The sequence below is a fragment of the Cimex lectularius genome, unplaced genomic scaffold (assembly GCF_000648675.2).
Source record: "Cimex lectularius strain Harlan isolate CLEC.00 unplaced genomic scaffold, Clec_2.1 scaffold12, whole genome shotgun sequence".
NCBI lineage: Eukaryota > Metazoa > Arthropoda > Insecta > Hemiptera > Cimicidae > Cimex > Cimex lectularius.
Window position 1 is genome coordinate 158,690 of NW_019392875.1, and position 20,004 is coordinate 178,693.

Genomic DNA, 20,004 nt, shown 5'->3' on the forward strand with positions numbered 1-20,004 from the left:
TAGATAATATTACTGTTTACTTTATAGCTATCGTGATTGCGGGCAAAAGGCAGTGTCGATTAGAATTGGAATGAGCTTGGATTAACGGTTTTTTCAATACACCATAAAAGCCTTATCTGACTCGTTTTTCAAGTTCAATCATTTTAACCATTTCGGGATACATATTTGTATTTAGCGATTGCTGCTGATAGGCGCGTTTTTTGAATTTGACGTTCTAATATGAAACCAGCCGTGTCAAAAGGACGGAAAAATCGGCTGACCGTGCTGAGGGACCTACCGCCATAAGTTCAAAGAATCAAATAAATAAAAATGCAACTACAAGGACATTTTTAAATAATTTAAATCAAATTACAAATTGGTATGTCTTTTGTCAAAACATATTGTTCTTACAGTCTTCGGACTATTAATCCATTTCCAATCGGCTAATTTATAAGAGCTCTGTATCTGCAGGTGCAAGGTCGACAGAAAGGGTGAAAAAGGAGCAGCACAAGTCCACCAACTTTTGTGGTTGTTTTAAAACGTATACTTGTGATCAGTATTTATTTTTTTAACGTATGCTCTACGAAATAAGTTACTTTATTCCTTTGTTTTATGTTGGATTGCTTTTCTTTTGCTTTTTTACACTACTTTTCATAAATAGTGGACCGCCAAGGCAAACGTTTATCAAGGTAAACATTGACACTATATACACATTTCAGTTAATTAATTTTTAATTAAGGTATTGGTTGAGATAAAAAAGTCAGCGTCACGTGCAGGATTCGAACCCACGACCTTCGGCTAAATACGCCGCGGCTCTACCACTTGAGCTATCGTGACTTCGATACACTCGGACACCAACTTTCCAGCTCAATCCCACCTTTTGAATTTTCCCTCCTTTTTGCCATTTTTCAAAAAATTCAAAAGGTGGGGTTAATATAGGAAGTTAGTGTCCGAGTGGTTCGAAGTCACGATAGCTCAAGTGGTAGAGCCGCGGCGTAAAAGCCGAAGGTCGTGGGTTCGAATCCCGCTCGTGACACTGACTTTTTTATCTCAACTAAAAACCTTAATTAATCTAATTACATCAAATTTTCTAGTTTGTCAGAAAACTGATCATTGATACAAACGTTTCCTTGAGAGATAACAAATATCTTCTAGACTTTCTTCTAGATGGAAATTGTACAATTTTGTTACAATTGTCAATTTTATTTTATTTTTTTACGAGGGTTCTCAATAGCAGAGGTCATACAAACCCTCAAGGTGCCGGTGTTTTTGAAAAAAGCCCATTCGTAAGTATGTCGGGTTCGAATGCAGGGCCGCTGGATTCGAACCCGGGACCTTTACCTTGTGATGAGCACTGGGTCAAAGACTAAACCTTGCGGCCACCGACGCCCCTACAATTGTCAATTTAATCCTCCTCATCCAGTGTCCAGTAGACCACCGGGAAAATAGCTGCATGTTTCTTACCTTTTGTAAGAAAATCTCATCTAGCAATCATACACTTTGAAAAACCTTCATTAAAATTACAAAAAAACAGACTTTGTAAATGATACACAAATAATATGTTCTGAACGAAAGGAACTCAGATTGTCTGTCTGACCTTTACATTAATAACAAAGAAAGTGATAAAACAAATACCGTGTTTGCAGAAATTCTATTCCCCTAGATGACCTTCGAGGTTATGGCTTTAATAAAAAATCATTTATCTTGTTCAAAAGATCGTTTATAATTTTTGATATGTCCTTTTACTGTAAAATATTGTTTTTTCTTTACTTTGTGTCACCTGTCATTAACTAACACCCTCCTCCTCCAACAATGTTGTGCAATAATGTTTTCTCTAGTAATAACTTCAATGTAGGATTTAATGCTAATAACTGATAACGCAGTTTGTTGTTTGATAAAGATAATTAAATAAGATAATTGTTGCATTTGGTATGCCTTATCAAGGCACGATTACAAAATCTAACGCTTAACCTATCTGTTGCCATATCATGTAATTTTCTTTCACGATTAGTTCTAAAAACCTAAATATTTCTTCTCTTTTTTTTTAAATCACGCTTTCCAATTTTTAGCTACTAACAGATCGACAAATGATCATAATCTGTATTTGTAAGATTTTATAAAAGAAGAAAAAAAGTTATTTTTGAATATTTTAGTAGCGATGGTCCAAGTTTTTCACTAATTCAATATCCTATAATTCTTCTGTTTTCGAAGAATTCGTCAAAGATTGTCTTGTGCTTTCGATGGTTAATATGTACTAATACGTACTCTGCGTAAGTACTAGAAGTTAGTGCTAGAAAACGCGGTGACCGTTACGCGCAAGTGTAATGACTAAAGCTGGGAACACACCCGATGCAACGCTATGCGACGCTACCCGACGCAAATCCCAAGTCCAATTTTCCATAAGATTGTATTACCCCCGTGCACATCTGCCCGATGCTATGTAACGCTACCCTATTCTACGCTCTGCGATCCCCACTGTTCAGATTTTCGTCGGGTAGCATCGAGTACAGTCGAAGACAAAAGAACCGGACATTCATATTTTATTCAAACTACATGTATTATTGTCGTCATATTAATTACAACGTACTTATTTTAATGTAAACCAAATTAACCGGGATCAAAAATTCATTAGTTTTTACTTTTAAAACAAAATTAATTTTAATGGTTAGGTAGAAAATTGATCAAAACACCGGAATACCATTTTTGATATAATGAATTTAACTAACAATTTATTACAGGTTTTGCTCATAAAATTTAACTAACAATTTAATTCATAGTTTTGCTCCTAAAATTTCACCATTTTTGTCGAGTAGCGTCAGAACAGGATACTCATATTTTTTGTATACGTAATTTTGTCGTTATGTTAATTACAACATTCCTATTTTAATGTAAACCAAATTAAACCAAATCAAAAATTCGTAAGTTTTTACAAAAATTATTTATTTATAATGGTTAGGAAGAAAATTTATTTATTTTTATTTAGTTTATTTAAAACAATTAAGTTTAACTAATAATTTACTGTATGGTTGTGCTCATAAAAGTTAACTAACAATTTATTACATGGTTTTGCTCAAAATAATGCAAGAACAAAAGAGGTGTTGCGATTGCGATACTGATTTGTGATACACGCTGTGTGACTGTACGTGGCGTGCGCTTGACGTCGCTTAGATGTGCACACCCTACCAAAACGTGATAAGGCGTCGGGTAGCATCGCATAGCTTTGCATCGGGTAAGTGTGTTCCTCGCTTAATGCGGTGCCATAAGAGCCGAATACCGATAGCTTTCATCGAAACAGTGTTCATTAATAAGCTCCCTGATGATTTTCCGAATTTTCCGTTTAGCTGGTATGCTGTTGTTATAGATAGTTCATAAACCATGCATCAAAATTAGCAGGTGGTAAGTTTAGGGGAGGAAAAGTTCCGCGGCTAACTAAATTGGTGATTCACAAGCATACGGGAATAAAATATTTGGGCAATAAGCGCCTAAATAATGAGCCTTCTGGCTTCCTTCGATCCCATTAATAGCTTGTTGAACTTCGCAAAGGAAAGCCGTTTCATCAGCTACTTGCAGTAACGGTGACTCGTAAAATAACTTCATAAATATAGTAATTCAGATATCATGAACATGAAACAGCAAAATCTCACTGGCACTCTCAACACGACACGCAAGGATGGCACAATTACACAGAAGACAAACACTTTGAGTAAGTAGAAATACTTTGTTTGAATATAAAATATATTTTGCATTGTATAAATTCACTTTTCCACATCCTAAATGTATTTGTTAAATGTAAACATTGTTTGTAAATCCCAGGCCCTGAAGATGATCTCAATAAAAGATCGAAACGTTGGCACGATAAAGAAAATGTTTTTCTGAAACCTACATCACACCCGACCGCATCTCACGATATCTGAATTACTATCGATTAACGGTCACTAATCTCTACACACATCATAAATATGTTCAGCTAATTCACTAGACGATGCGTCTAAACCTTTGACTTTGGTTGGCATTCTTGCTGAAAAATATTGGGAAAGTAGATTCAGTATTCCTGTTCAGTGTCAACCTTGTTCTTCTATCTTATTATAGAGTTTTTTGTTTGTTTTTTCACGAAATGCTTTGTGCCCTTTTCTATCCGGAGGATCAGCATCAACTTTCCCCCTGCAATAAATAACCGGGTTGTTACAATCAAATTGGCCTTTAACGTCGATAAAAGAGCGTCGTCCTAAGCTGAGAGAGGCCTACAGTAGCTGAATCCCAGATCAGGGCACATTGTCTTTGAAATCAGTTAATCCGGCCGGTGAGGCCATTGTACCGCTGGTAATTTATTCTTGGTATCGGCGATCCGGTATGCAGATAGCCTTAGGAGGCACCGCCAATTTGCGTACTCTACGGCTTACCTTTGTTTTATCACTCGGGCCTCCTCGGTCTATCTTACGGCTATATCGCTCTTGTTTGTGTGTGAACCGGGTCGCAACACCGGACGTCACATCTCCTCCGAGTGTCGCTTTGTCCAACACCGCCTCACTTTTCGACCCATCAACAGCTCATTTCCACAATCTTAGTCTATATATCGACTAGATTTGATAATAATGGGTGTCACCTGTGAGAAGCGCCTCTTATGTTACGATCCAAAAGCTTTCCTAGATGCAAATTTAAACCAATAAACATGGCGAACATAAACTAGATTGTATCAATTTCTTGTAGTTTTTTATGCAAGTTGTCCGCGAGTAGCATAGTATAAAGTAATTCCAACCTTTATAGTATCAAATAAAAATTATAAAAAACTTTTTATTGTGATAAATGATCTTTTAATGTGATATTGTATATAATATTAACAGGACGAGATTTTATTTATAAGTTTCGTAAGTTGTATTTCCATTTTTTTCTTCCTCCCCCACACACTCGTCTCCATCCCTCCCTCTCTCTCTCCCTCACCCTCTCCCTCTCTCTCACCATCTCTCTCTCTCTCTCTTACTCTCTTACCATTTCTCCCTCTCTCTCTCTCTCTCTCTCCCTCACCCTCTCCCTCTCTCTCTCTCTCTCTCTCTCTCTCTTTCTCTCTTCCTCTTTCTCCCTCTTTCTTTCTCTCTCTTTTTCTTTTTCTTTATTAATATTTATATTTATCCATAATTTCTCCTCTATTCCTCTATGTCTCCCTCTCTTTACGAATAATCTATCTATCTATATATTTATCTTTCTATCTGCATTTACCTACCTACATATCTATCATTCTCTCTTTATTTACGATTATCTATATTTCTGTATAAATCACGTTATCGTCGTTTCTCTTTCTCTCCTCTCTATCTATCTATCTACCTTTCCCTTCCCTCTCACTCTCTCCTATTTTCTTATTTTCGTTCTCTCTCTCTATGCATGCATTAAGAAAACGAGAGAGAGAGAGAGAAAGAGAGAGTGTAGTCTCGAAAAAAATTGAAGAGATAACATATTTGTACGCGGTGTAAGAAGGGAAAAATAAGAGAAAATGAGGGATAGCGATAGAGAGAATTGAGTGACAGACAGATAAACGCAGAAAGAGCCGTGTTAAAAAAGCGAAGAACAAAAGGTGTACGGATGAGAAAAACAATTGTATTAGTATCTATGGAAATAAACCAAGGGCTACAGTTAATATAAACCTTGACAAATAGCCACTGTCTAGGCAGTGTCTCTGATTTTGGAATGTTGCCTAGTAGATCAAAAAGCTGGATATTACCAACAATCGGGTAACTAGGTAGCACTAAAATCAAGCACCTTACCGGACTAAAGTTCAGCCATGTCAAACATAGGGTTTGTCCTTGTTTGGTACCAGGGCACACCCTCTATAGAGTTAACAGGGAGGCGGACGAATTGGCCAAGGAAATGTCCCTAAACCCTGGATCGTGAGAAAAAACCTCAGATAATGGATTACGAATAAATCCTCGGCTCAATGGGATCGTATTCCAGAACAGAAGCATGCTCAATAAGACCTTCGCAGAATATCTAAACCTAGGAAGTAATCTTACTATAATGTTACCTGAACTGCTGACTGTATATTACAGACTTCAGATGTGTATGTTTAGACTCGGAGTAACAGGAAACCCGCCCGTGCAGATAATGCCAGAAAGAAGAAAAACAGCGGAACATGTCCTTTGTTTGTGCGACGGCCTTTGCAGGCTGAGATTTCTACTTCAGGGAGAAGAAAAGCTTGATACACACGGGAGTCTTCGGCAAAGTTTTGGGTATTAGATATCTGATATACAAATATTATGATTAACGAAGAGCTAGGGGAGACTGTACATTAGATCAATAATTTAACAATAATGTTCGGGGGGGGCGTCGGTGGCCGCGACGGTTTAGGCGTTGACACGGCGCTCATCACTGTAAGGTAAAGGTCCCGGGTTCGAATACAGCGTCCCTGCATTCCAACCCGACATACTTACATATGGGCTTTTTTTTCAAAAACACCGGCACCCTGTGGGTTTATATGACCTCTGCTGTTGCGAACCCTCGTAAAAAAATTAAGACAAAAATTAAATAAACCTTTAAAAAAAATATATTAAAAAAATAATAATGTCGGGGATATAAAGAGATGGCCCCTTTTAGCCTTAACCTTGTCTATGCTCAATATTCATACACATAGACACGATAGTTTGGTATGACAAGATACAAATGGCTAATAAATTATTAATGCTAGGTGTATAAACAATTTAAAAAACAATGTAATTAGGCTGTAATAAATAAATGCTTTAGATTTTTTCGTCCATCAAGTAAATCTCTTGTAAAAATTAGGAGAAAAAACTGCAGTGCAAAGTAAACTTAGCCATCGAAGAGATTTTACCTTTAATAAAACACTGCTCGGAGCACCGATATTTTTTTTCCTTTTGATCGGGAGAAATCTCTGGAGTGGATCTTAACCCACAAAGGGCCCCCTCTGAAAATTGACAAGGTGATTTAGCATCACCCCAAAAAGCAAGCGAATCAGATAAAACACGTAATTATTTTTATCCAGGATACCCCATCTTCCCCATAAATAATCTACTATAAGACGATAAGATCTATAATCCCCGAGGAGTAAACTTTTATAAGACTTTTCAAAATCTTTCAACTCGCAGGGCCATTGTATTTTCGAGGAGATTAACCCGCGGATTCGGATATGACTTTACAAAAGGAAGTCGTTGTACAAACAAGGCTTCTTTTTTTTCTTTGTTTATGTATTCAGATTCGGAAGCTAGAGTATGTAAAAGCTTGGTCAGCCTTGCTCGTACAACAAGATCGGTTCAACGCGTAATATCAGCCGGATACATATTATAATTTAAAATTATACTTCTCATTTAAGGCAGCTCTCCCCACCACCTGCAAGATAATCTTATTTTTTTTCTTACAGAGTTAATTATGTAAAACAAAGAAGGAAATTAACTGGCTATGAATGATATCTATCAGTGGATCTTATCAATGTACTGATCTTTGCTGCAAAAAGAAGCCTCGGGATCAAAAAAGGCGCTCAATTTTTTGTTCCCTTCTTAAATGAATTAAGCAATTAATTCTAGCTTGAGGAATATCGCCAAAGTAAATGAAACAGGTGTGATAAAAAGACATCGTACGTTTAAATGTTACATGTCCCTTCATTATTTTCCATCGGATAATGGCGTCCTTGCAAAAGTAGCATCTGCTCATTCCATCTTGCCCAACAATCAATGTAAAAAAAAAGGAGTCAACCGAATTCGCAGACCTTTAGAAACGCTTCGAAGTTATTACCTGCCGACAAGAGTTTGCAGGATTTGGAAATCTTTTATCGGAGTCACGTTCTTTCGGACGTTTATCGCAGACGTCCCATCTGACTATCTGACTCGTTCGGAAAACTACCATACAAGCTACCAAATATTTGTTGACCTAATCGACAAATTTTTCTCAGATAAGGTTCGCTCCGATGTACGCAACGAGGTACATCAAACAAACAATATGTATACATTCAATCACCACGTACTATTTGAACGATCTTGATACAGAAGAAGATAGATGGCCCGAGTTTAAACAACTATGTTTCTTTTTAAACATTCCTTGGTCTTTCAAATTATTTGTTATCTGTCGGTTAATGAAAATGTATTTTCATCGATATTATTACCAATAAATCTGATGAATGTGGGTAGAATTTAGCATAAATACAGTAACACAAAAATAATTGCACTGTTCATTTATAAGAGACAGTCCTTGAAAATTTCCCATTATTTTAACAACATAGCACCTGTTTTTTCAGCTTTTACTACTGCTTTTTTAAAACGGTAACTAATTCTAATTATAAGAAGCACCTAGCATATACTTATACAATAAACCTGTTCCTCATCCGACAAAGGACTTACATTTGATAGAAGACTAACTTGGAACACACAAAAGATTAAAAAAACAACCTCACTAAGTTGGTAGGTTACATGCATTACCAAAATTCAGAAACAGCTAGAAATTGATGCAGACAAATGAAAACATAACACACACTCGCCACTGAGGATGGCGAAAAATCTGATAGATGCGATTCTTACCGATCGCATGCCCTTCCATTCTACTACGCCTAAAGATGGCTTTCAGTTAATATTTTTCTACCGTTGATTTCATTTGATATTATTTTTACGATAAACCTTTTTCAATGGCTTCAATCAGGCATTTGAGATCATCTTAGTCAGTTTATCTGGATTGATGGGCCAGACGCGTCAGCAAAATTCTGAAATACCAGGAAATTGATTAAAAATTTTAAAACAGGTGCGATGGAAGAAGTGCTTGCAGGTGTGCCACAAGGGATAGTCTTTCCCGTGTGCTCGGTCGTCCTAAAACGGACTCTGAGGAACTTTACGTCCGCACCTAGCCTATTCGGCCTTATCGGACGTTTTGATTCTCAAGATGAGAGCTGACGCACCTCCGCATACGACAGGACGGTGTTACTGCCGCAGCATTGGTGTAGAGGCAGCTCAGCCCCGAAGAGCCAAGGCAACCTCGCTCCCCGCTTGTCCATTTTTAGTGGCCGGGTTTGCATTGAGCATCAGACCGTATACCGCGCCCAAAGAGCTACCTAAACCGAAATACATCAGCTCGATCTCCAACGCACTCCCAGATAGAGAAGAATATCTCCTAGAGTATTGGGGCTTCTCTAGCATCGGAACTTCCGGATCCGCTCCGCCCTCTGTTTCGTTTAAAGTAGAATTTCTAACCACCTCTTAGAGGAGTACCGCCTACGGTAAAGCCTCCTATCGAGCTGCCAATTCTGTGCCACAAGGGTCAATACTCGCTCCGCTGTTGTACACAATTTTTACTTCTGATATGTCCAAAATGAGAATGCACTTACAGCCACATACGCAGATGACACCGCCATATTATCAAGTCATCCCTCTTCTACACAAGTTTGACTTATGTTACAAAACCGTATTTCAACATTGAAAAATGGAGCAATCTTTGGAAAATAAAGTTTAACTCATCAAAGTCACAACGTATCACCTTTACACTCCTTCGTGAGACTTGTGACTTGCATATACTTACACAATCATCCTGTACGTCAGTCCGAAAAGTTAACTAATCCACACACGATTAAAAAAACAGACACTCAACAAACGATTTAAAATGCTTTATTACCTACTCAACTGACAATCAAAATTACTATTAAAATCAAAACTTTCGACATAAACTAAGCCTATTTGGACGTAAGGTGCCAAGCTTATGGATCGCCCAAATATTCCAATATTCAAAAATTACAAAGTTTTCAATCCAAAATTTTAAGACTGATTGTTTCTGCCTCTTTTACGGAAATCTTCACATGCCAACAGTTTTTCATCCATCAAAACATATAATTTCATTTCCCACAATTACCACCTAAACGTCTGAAAAGAATATTAATGTTATTGATTACTGAATTAATCACTGGTTTTATTAATTCAGAGCGGCTGCCAATGGATGGCTTTCTCCTAACGCCCGGAATGCCACAAACATTATCTGCTAATTGTATGTAATACATTTACAGTTGTAGGTACAAATAAACGAAGTAAAAAAATTATAAGAATATGGAAAACCCAAAAACCAAGTAGGAAAACAAAAAAATTAACAGAAGAAATTAGGTAGACTTAGTAATTTATTTTGAAGTCTAATTGTCTATGTAATGTTTAATTAAAAAACAAAAGTATTTTCTGCAGATTTACAGATAAAATATACCTGGAATCAGTTTGCGGAACGAACATTTTTGTTGTACTGCATAGAAATTAATTAACCTTTGGAATAGTTCAGTTAGTTTTTAGTTACAGTTCTAAAACTAACTAAGATAATCGCAATTACCCTTTTTAACTTACGATATGACTATATAATAATAGAATATTCTTTCTACTTGAATTTTTTTTAATATTTCGAGCCAGAGAACAAAAACAGTTTGTGTTCTGGTTAAGATCAAGATTTGTGGTTTCTAGTCTTATCTCTTTACAAGCGAAGCTTTTACATTATTTATTAAAAACGGACGTCGCCGATTGTTGTAAACGTCTATAACCGATTTCGGAGTTTGATATATTTAGCCAATAACGTTCCGATTTCTAATTCTAGTCCGTTCCCCGCCGTCGCTGATCCTTATCCCTCCGAGTTCCATTGCAGATTGTACCCCCTTTCCAAGAAGAACTTCGACGTAAACTTTGAGATCAGCAAGGTTAGATGGCCGATATCTCGATTGGCGAGTGGCTTGACTAATTTATACTCGAGCCACATAAAACTCCAAACTATTCTCATTGATCGCTAGCCGGGAGTTGTTGAAAACAAAAATTGGAAAATATCGACGAAGAGATTACTATTTGTTCATTACGGTATTGTTGTAAAGGACTAAAACTCACATGAAGGGCTTAACGTCCGTTGGACCCAACTTCACATTTTTCATACTATAATTTATGAAAAAAACCATGTGCTCTGCCGGGATTTGAACCCAGAACGACTCGGCCAGCACGTTCCAAAAGTCGCAAAATCGGAAGAGTCCCTCAGCAACGTAAGACACCCTCAAGTCAGAGCGAACTGGAATTCTTTCTCTCGCCCGACGTACACGCTCGATCGTCCATTATCCGGTATTCATTTTTACGAGACCAAGGTTCAACAACAGAAACGAGCTGGTTGGATTTCAACCATTAAATACGGAACGTGGTACCAGAGATAGGGATTTAATCCTCATGATTATCCCTATACCAAAGGAAGATAGATTTGACAGATAGCTCAGATTGTTAAAGATTTTCTGAAACTTCAAGCTGTTCGAACTTTGTTCAATTTAAACTATGAGAATGCATTTTGTTATATTGCCTTATTTACAAAAACGCAAAACCTCCCTTACAACATAACAACCCAATACATCAGCCAAGAAACATTGAACTGAAATTCGTCTCTCTCATCCAGTGCACTCTCTATTATTGGGTTATCAATTTTTGTGAGATCAATGATTTACAACTTATAGGGACGCAGCGGTCTCTCTTTCTGTCTGAAATTGAATGAATTATTAGAAGGGTAGGACATTTATAAGCAAATATACATTTTGACAATGTATCTAAAGAGTAGCTGAAAAACAAGACTCCTGGTACTACCATTTAGCGATGGCAGTATGCTACCTGCGACTAGCCTCGTCCGCTACGTAAGGTCTTACTGGTAACTGGTATACCTCTAATTCAGACCGCAATGTACGGAACAGTTCTGTATAAGATGTTATATAAATATCAAGGTATATTACATCCATTATGTCTTGGGAGTTTGTAAGCCACACGACTCATGTTTATTCTTACAGGTATATATCAACAAATGTAAATGATGTGATATGTAATTTATTTATATATATATATATATATATATATATACAGGGTGAATTGCTACTCGTGCTACAAACTTCTCCAGTAGATTCTTCACCCTAAAATGAACAAAAAAGTTCATATTGACCATGGTCCGATTCTCAACCATTTCAGAGTAATTTCGCTTTTTATCGATTTTGAAAGATATCACGTCCTGGCGTCGGAAAATCGTGATATCTTTTAATCTAAACATTTCTCTTAAAATCTATAAGCACCGTTGAAATCCCCGTTAATTTTTCAATAAGAAGATGAAGGTGGCAAAACGTTTGGGTCTTTCTTCCTTGACCTTCTAGCTGTTTGTAAACTTCTTAAGCATTACATACTAAATGGGCATTAAATTTAATTAAAAAATTTCAATGGAATTATGATTTTGATTCTCTCTAAAAATTAATTTTAGAAAAGTTAAAGGTTTCCGATATATTGAGATATTTCCAAATATTTACATAAAAAACACGATTTTTGGTAATAACAATTAAACAAAGCCTGTTCCCCCTAGTGTCTAGATTATTCGGAAATCGTGAGATGCGGTCTGGTATGATGTAAGTTTCAGAAAAACATTTTCTTTATCTTTATCTATATAGAAATACTTTGATTGAATATAAAAAATATATTTTGCATTGTATAAATTCACTTTTTCCACATCCTGCATGTATTTGTTAAATTTAAACAATGTTTGTAAATCCCAGGCCCTGAAGATGATCTCAATAAAGCTCGAAACGTGGCACGATAAAGAAAATGTTTTTCTGAAACCTACATCACACCAGATCGCATCTCACGATTTCCGAATAATCATCAACTAACGGTCACTAATCACCTCCCACTAGTGTACAGAGTATACTCGTGATCACCACTTCAATCTCAAAGTGTGGCCGGAACGTTTGGTCCTGTACTGTATAACAAAGATTTAAAGAAAATATCAAACTCCATCCATGAATTTGAGAGATATTGGTAAGTCGTAAATTTGTAGGTCCAAAAATATATTATAAATTATAAAGTTTTATTGGAATAAAGTATTATGCATAGGAAAACCATTACATGATTAAATAGACTATCAAATCCCTACAATCTTGGCAGCCACATAGAGTTATAGTGTCTATTAAATCGTCCGGTTTACAGAGCTCAGATTAAGGGATATTTATACCACAGAACAGTTGTATTATTTTCTTCGCCAATCGTAAAAATTAAATTTTTCAGTTGAACTGGCACGATATAATCACATCATGTTTGTGTAGGGTATTCAATCGGTTTGTTTTGATTTTAGAATTGATATAGTCCACAGAAAGTCGACTGGCCGTCGAAGGGTGGTTTGGTTCAAATTTTTGTGCGACCTCGCAAAAACTACAACCACCTTAATATTGTGAGAATAACCTGTAATTTGTTCATTACCCGTAATTTTAGTACGCGTACCATACAATTGACAGACACACGAAAACAAAAGATGGCGTCTGACAGACCAACCGAGCGAGGATAGACGGACCGAAATGAACCTGTAATTTGGTCAAATTACACCGTACTATTGCTTTGCCACGCACCTTTCTTCTGAATGGAGTGCATTTTAATTAATTTGTGAAAATTATTTTAACAGATTGCTCTTTTGAATAAAAATAATAATAGTTAACCTTGTTTATATAATATCTGGCGAGTGTTTGTAGGCCTTGATCCATCGAATGTACCTGAAGGCAAGGATACGTTAAAATTCTTTTTGGAACCAACATGCGAAACACTTTTGGTGAGGATGAATCTGAAGAATTTGAAGTGATATTGCATAGAACTACGAATGCTACTTTTCAACAGTTTGGGATGAATTTCATGTCGTCCTTTAATGCTCGATGTTGCTGAATTCCTGAATTTGTAAGGTAACACTTACGGATTATCAATCCCAATTGTGGTTTCAGCAGCTACCTTAAGTCTCCTTCTTAAAGAAACCTGGAAAATCCGTGACGGTCATGCCTTCTCAAGATTGTCAGCACAAATATGTGACAAAATACAAAATATGTTAAATTTTGAAGAGGAATGCGTACGGAAGGCAGAAGTTCGGTTGGCTATTATCCTTTTGCCCGCTTCTCCACGACCGAACCCCGTTGATTTTCTCCTGGAAACATCTTCATTACCATCCAGTCGAGGCCGATGGCAAGACGGGACGGTGTTAAAAACGCAGAGACGAAAGTAGCTTTATCTTTACGCCACCAAGTTTAGCGGCAGGCCCCCCTCGCAACGATAAATGTCTCCAAGGAGAACACATTCTGATACCGTGTGACATCCAATAGAAATTCTTATCTGACAGTTGTAACGGCCCTCGGGATCTCCGCGTGTAAGTACTCCTGGACCACGCCTGACAGCTTCTTCAATATTCGTAAACTGTATTAAGCATGGAACTATTGTTAGACATGTGCGGTTGTTGGAAATCATTGGGAAAAACATTTTACCTGTCAATGGCGTCATTGTTAGGTTTAAAGATCCTTTTCAATACTCTCAAAATATTTGTCGTTTATTTATAACAGTAAATAGTCAAAAAATAGTATATTTAAAAAGTTTTACCTCTTCAGTACTGGTATACATAGCCGTAAAGTAACAATACTAACAAGTGCTAAATTAAAAACAAGTTCCGCAGTTTTCCAATTTAGATGGTTGGTGGTTTCCCTTTATCCACCAACAGAAAAATGAGCTTTCGATGTGTTAGCTAAACACAGCGGCATTTATGCTTATCATGATTTCAGGAGAACCAAACCTAAGTCATACCTTGCAAAGTCTTAAACCTAAGTCTTACCTTGCAACGCCTTAAAGCATGCTAACTGGGAAGTAAAAATGTTAGGAGACAAGGCTCACGACAACCGTTAACACTAAAATATTAAAGTAAGAAAAACTATCAGGTCATAGTATATATGAAGTGGAATGTTTATGGGCTGACAAACAGCTGAGGTCATCGCCGGCCCTCTGCGAGTTTTCCTTCTTTTTCTCTTCTTTCGCGCGTAAATGTATACCACGTCGATAGCCTAAAATGCTAGCCTCTCATTTGTACCTCAGGTTGTCAAATACAGAATAGAAATAAAACATACAAAAAAGAAATATATATATACATCTCTACAAACATAGATGTCTGGTCACACTCACTCCCCCAGAGTGCTCGATATCCTCGGGGCGGAGTTGAACCCACTCCATTCTCGCTAATAACTTACTTTTATTCTCCAGACGTCACACACTCACCCAGAGTACTCGATATTCCTCGGGGTGGGGATATAAGCAACCCATTCCTTTCACGCTAATAAATTACATTCATCCCGAGGAATATCGAGTACTCTGGAGAACTGAATGTGACCAGACTTCTAGGTTTCTATCGAGTGTTGTGTTAATTATTGGAATGAATGTAATTTATTAGCGTGAAAAGAATGGGTTGCTTATAACCCCGCCCCCAGGAATATCGAGTACTCTGGGGGTGAGACTGTCAGGTGATGATAATATGAGCTAATATGTTGACAATGACTTTTACACACGCGAATATAAATATTTTCTTATGTTGTTATGTTTTTATAACTACAAAAACTAATTACATCACATATCAAACATAAATGCAAATACATCAAAGAAAGAGAAAGACTTAATTTCAATCAACCTGTACATTGGAATCTCTCCCCTCATACAAAAAGGAGGAAATAAACTACTATGCTGACTATGATGACCTGAACTAATACAACTGGTTATGACCAATAAAGTGTTCAAGATCATACAACCGACATTGAAACTGACACGTGAACCTCTAATTTATGCCAAAGGAAATGCACATCAGAGAAAAGAGTGAAGCCCAATTAAAACCTGAAAATTACACTTAAGAAGTAATCTGATTTACATCATTCAGTCATTAATTTTATAGAGTGTAAGTTAATCTATTTAAAAAATTAGGTGTTGAAAAAATACCCAAAACATAACGTTCTCGCTAAAACAAGCTGTTTGTGATCTTATTCACCTATTTTAACCGGGCTATCAACATTGTATAAGGTATTTTTAAAAATCAATTAACAGAATACGTCAATTTAAAAATTGACTCGGTTCAGCGGTACGTACACTATACTGGAAGAAGTTTCAACAACAACAAGAACAAAGTTCCTTCTATTGATTCTTTTTGGAAAGTTATGTGATAGATACGAACATGGAAGGCCGTTACAGAAGGGATGATCGTGTCCGTCGGTGGAAGTAGCCGGTCCGCGCCTAGGGAGACGACCATTGAGTCGGTAAGGACGGGTTCTGGTAATTCGTTAATGAGAGAGGAAGGAGGGGTGTGACAGTTGTCCAGATCCTTCGGGAAGATAGCCCGGCCAATCTAACATGGTCCAATTCACATCTCCACTACCACTTAATTAACCAGATTTATGTGGATGTCCTCGTCCGCCACACCTAGTGCGCACGCCTACGTCTAGCCGAATATTTTTTTTTTCTAAAACCGTATGCCCGGGGACGGCTGGTCTCACAACGCGACAATTTGCGAAAGATGAACAATTTTGGCGTAAGTCCATTTATCGAAAGTTTCTTATAATCGAAATCTGGAAATAACTAACACAGTGGGTTTTATGTATAAAATTAAAATAAACTAGTCAGTGCTATGTTGCGATATTTATTTAATGGAAGTTTTCGACAAATTACCTCGGGATCCAACTACAATCCACAACTATTTTAATAACAAAATTGGCTTTTGGGATTTTTCCAGCCAAAGATGTCAAAAATAATACTGAGGCGGATGTCCATTTGGTACACCATATATTTTTCCATCATTTAACTTAAAACATTATAATACAGAAGACTTTACAGGATTTTGCGCACTTGTAAAAAACATGTAACTTTGAAGAAATAGGTACAAACATCTGAACCCAAGAAAATATACGATCTTCCATTAAATAGAGTCCATAGATTCACTAGTTTTCGTGGTCCGCTTGACCAATTAATATCTTTCAATTAATTAAGGTTTTTAGTTGAGATAAAACAGTCAGTGTCACGAGCGGGATTCGAACCCACTGACTTTTTTAAATTTCGATTAAGAATTTTATGTTTCTATCCTTCTTATATTTTATACTGTTCTCTAAGAGTTTTAAGATTTTTTAATGTTTATAAATATATCATTATTGTGTCTAAGAAAGCATAAACAATACATTAACGCTTACATATATGTTGTAATTCCAAAAAGCAAAACAATATTTTTAATGATGGAATATAAATACAGAAAACTTCAGCTTGAAAAATTTGAGAGAATATAATTTTGTCAAATACTATCTTACAATTTTGTTGGAATGACAAACATTTTGGATTTTAAAAAAACCCAGGAAGAAAAGGATAGAGGGAAAAAGCGACGATTAAACGAATTTTAATTAATCAACATTTATGTATAAGTAGATAAAAATTACTTTTTCATACCACACAATAATATGTTTTGTCAAAAACATTAATAAAAATTACAATATAATTAACTTTTTGGTTTCTAAATATTTTAAAGGGAACAATCACCGAATTGTGCTAAAAGAGTTGAAAGCTTGAAGGCCGATAATATTGGGTTGTCCGGAAAATAATGCAGGATTTTAAGTTTTCATTAAAAAAAATCTATATAAAATATTCTGTTTACGTTTACAGGATTACTCATTTGTATGAATGTCNCGTACTCGCTTCGGCGGTACATATACTAAAATTGGAACGATACAGAGAAGATTAGCATGGCCCCTGCGCAAGGATGACACGCAAAATCGTGAAGCGTTCCACATTTTTTTTGCCGGATTGACTTCGTCATTAATGATGTTTTAGTAAAAGGTCAAAATTTTGCTTCAATTACCTGTAAAAATTTTTTTTTTGCTCGCAATCGGTGTGCCGCGCTCGCGGGCCGGGTTCGAATCCCGTCTCGGCCAATTATTTTTTTTTTTCAATTCTTAATAAAAAAAATTTATTATTTTATTTTATTACGATAATAGATTAATAAACTTTTAAAAAATAATAATACTTTTTCAACCAATATCTTACATAAAGATTAATATTTGTTTATATAATCCATTTCTAAATAGTACAATATAAAGTTAACTTGATTTGTTTTATATTTTTATTTCATTTCAACTCTATGGGCTCTTTCAATTAATTAAGGTTTTTAGTTGAGATAAAAAAAAAGTCAGTGTCACGAGCGGGATTCGAACCCAAGATCTTCGGCTAGATACGCCGCTACTCTACCACTTGAGCTATCGTGACTTCAATGCCTTACATAAAGATTAATTAATTGAAAAGAGTTATTCTGTCAGTCGGACCACGAACTCTATATATAAAAAAATTGGATATAAGAAAATATTATAAGTTTTCTCAAACAACCTAAAAGACGCACCCAATACAAAATAATAAATTGGCCTCTTCCAAACTTTTGAAAAATCAAGTAAGATATCCATTTTTCGATACACAGCTTGCTTAGGATTAAATGCTTGTTAATATAGTGGTTTTTCAAACTATGGTATATTGGGCATCTTCTAAATTTTCTATTTCCACAAGATTATAGACTGAACAAAGATTTTCGGTGTTAATATTATAGTAATTACCTTTAGAGATAATTAACCTTAATTAATTGTAATATATTAATTGGTCAAGCGGACCACGAAATTAGTGAATTTAGAGATAATTTTAATTTCTCGGCTGTCAGACAATCCCTGCTCTACACTCATCCGTTTCATGGCCAAGTTTATGTTTTCGTAAAGATAGAAATGGTTTGAATATATTCACTAGTTTTCGTGGCCCGCTTGACCAATTAATATCTTTCAATTAATTAAGGTTACGATAGCTGAAGTGGTAGAGCAGCGGCGTATCTAGCCGAAGATCGTGGGTTCGAATCCCGCTCGTGACACTGACTTTTTTATCTCAACTAAAAACCTGAATTAATTGAATGTTTGAATATATTTGATATGTGTATATATTTCGAAACAACGGGTTGTAATTAGAGTATAAAATACTATTAACATCAACAGACAATTTTTGATTCAGTCTCTCTGAAAGAGCATCCTTCACATCAAACAACACTGCATCACTCATAATACAGGAATTAGCATCAAGTCCAAAAAGGTAGTTCCAGTAGGTCAGAACTGTCCTCTCTAACCAGTGAATTGACATAATCACTCCACATCAATTATTTTTATATTTAATGTTTCTTTCAAGCTTTGAAAAAAATTATTTTGCATAGTATTGTTCTGTTTGCTTTTATATTGACATTTTTTACATCTATGCTATTTTACATATAATAGTGAACCCTGAGGTAACCGAAATTACGACTCCAGCAAGAAAACACTACCTATTAAAATTTTATATTTTAATTGCACCAATGAAAAAGTGATTTTATATAAACGTAAACAATGCAGGCACACAAACAATAATAAATATATGAACATTGACAACTGATATAATCATAGTTAGATTAAAGAAAGAGATTAGGAACTGAATATATTTTTAAAACGTTTATAAAGTGATCGATAAAACTAAAGTAATTAAATTTTTAAATTATTTTTTTAAATATTATTTATTTTTCCCCGTCATAATAAACTTATTTTCGTTGATGATTCATAAACCGAAAACTTATGGATGTGCGATTTGAAAAAAGTATTATTATTTTTTAAAGTTTTATTAATCTATTATCATAATAAAATGAAATAATAAAAAATTTTATTAAGAATTGAAAAAAAAAATAATTGGCCGAGACGAGATTCGAACCCAGGACGGCGAGCGCGACCGGAAGACTGGAAGCAATAATTTCAATTTTAAAGCGGAAATAAAGCAAAATTTTGACTTTTTATCAACACATCATTAATGACGAGTCAATCCGGCAAAAAAAATGTGGAACGCTTCACGATTTTGCGTGTCATCCTTGCGCAGGGGCCATGCTAATCTTCTCTGTATCGTTCCAATTTTAGTATATGTACCGCCGAAGCGAGTACGGAAGGGTCCCTCAACCTTCAGCCCTTCAACCGTTTTTGCAGTGTTGTTGCCTGCTCCCTTTAGCATATTTTGAAACCAGAAAGCTAATTATATTGTAAATTTTATTATTGTGATTGTAAAGTCTATTATTGAGTGGTCTGGAAAAGTAATGTTTGTCTTCTCACGTTGATTTGTTATTGGCCTTCAGCCTTTCAACTCTTTTAGCACAGTTCGGTGATTGTTCCCTTTAAAATATTTAGAAACCAAAAAGTTAATTATATTGTAATTTTTATTA

The 20,004-nt window shown here is 35.8% G+C and overlaps 3 non-coding genes across 3 annotated transcripts; 2 read left to right on the top strand and 1 right to left on the bottom strand.

The window, feature by feature from the left end:
- Positions 1 to 943: 943 nt before the first annotated feature.
- Trnal-uaa lies at positions 944 to 1,015 on the top strand. The gene has a single exon. It is a non-coding gene; the product is annotated as a tRNA-Leu (tRNA).
- Positions 1,016 to 17,433: 16,418 nt separating this feature from the next.
- On the top strand, positions 17,434 to 17,540 carry LOC112127653. Its single transcript, XR_002910672.1, has one exon. It is a non-coding gene; the product is annotated as a U6 spliceosomal RNA (small nuclear RNA).
- A 2,082-nt stretch (positions 17,541 to 19,622) lies between these two features.
- LOC112127654 lies at positions 19,623 to 19,729 on the bottom strand. The gene has a single exon (XR_002910673.1). It is a non-coding gene; the product is annotated as a U6 spliceosomal RNA (small nuclear RNA).
- Positions 19,730 to 20,004: the final 275 nt, after the last annotated feature.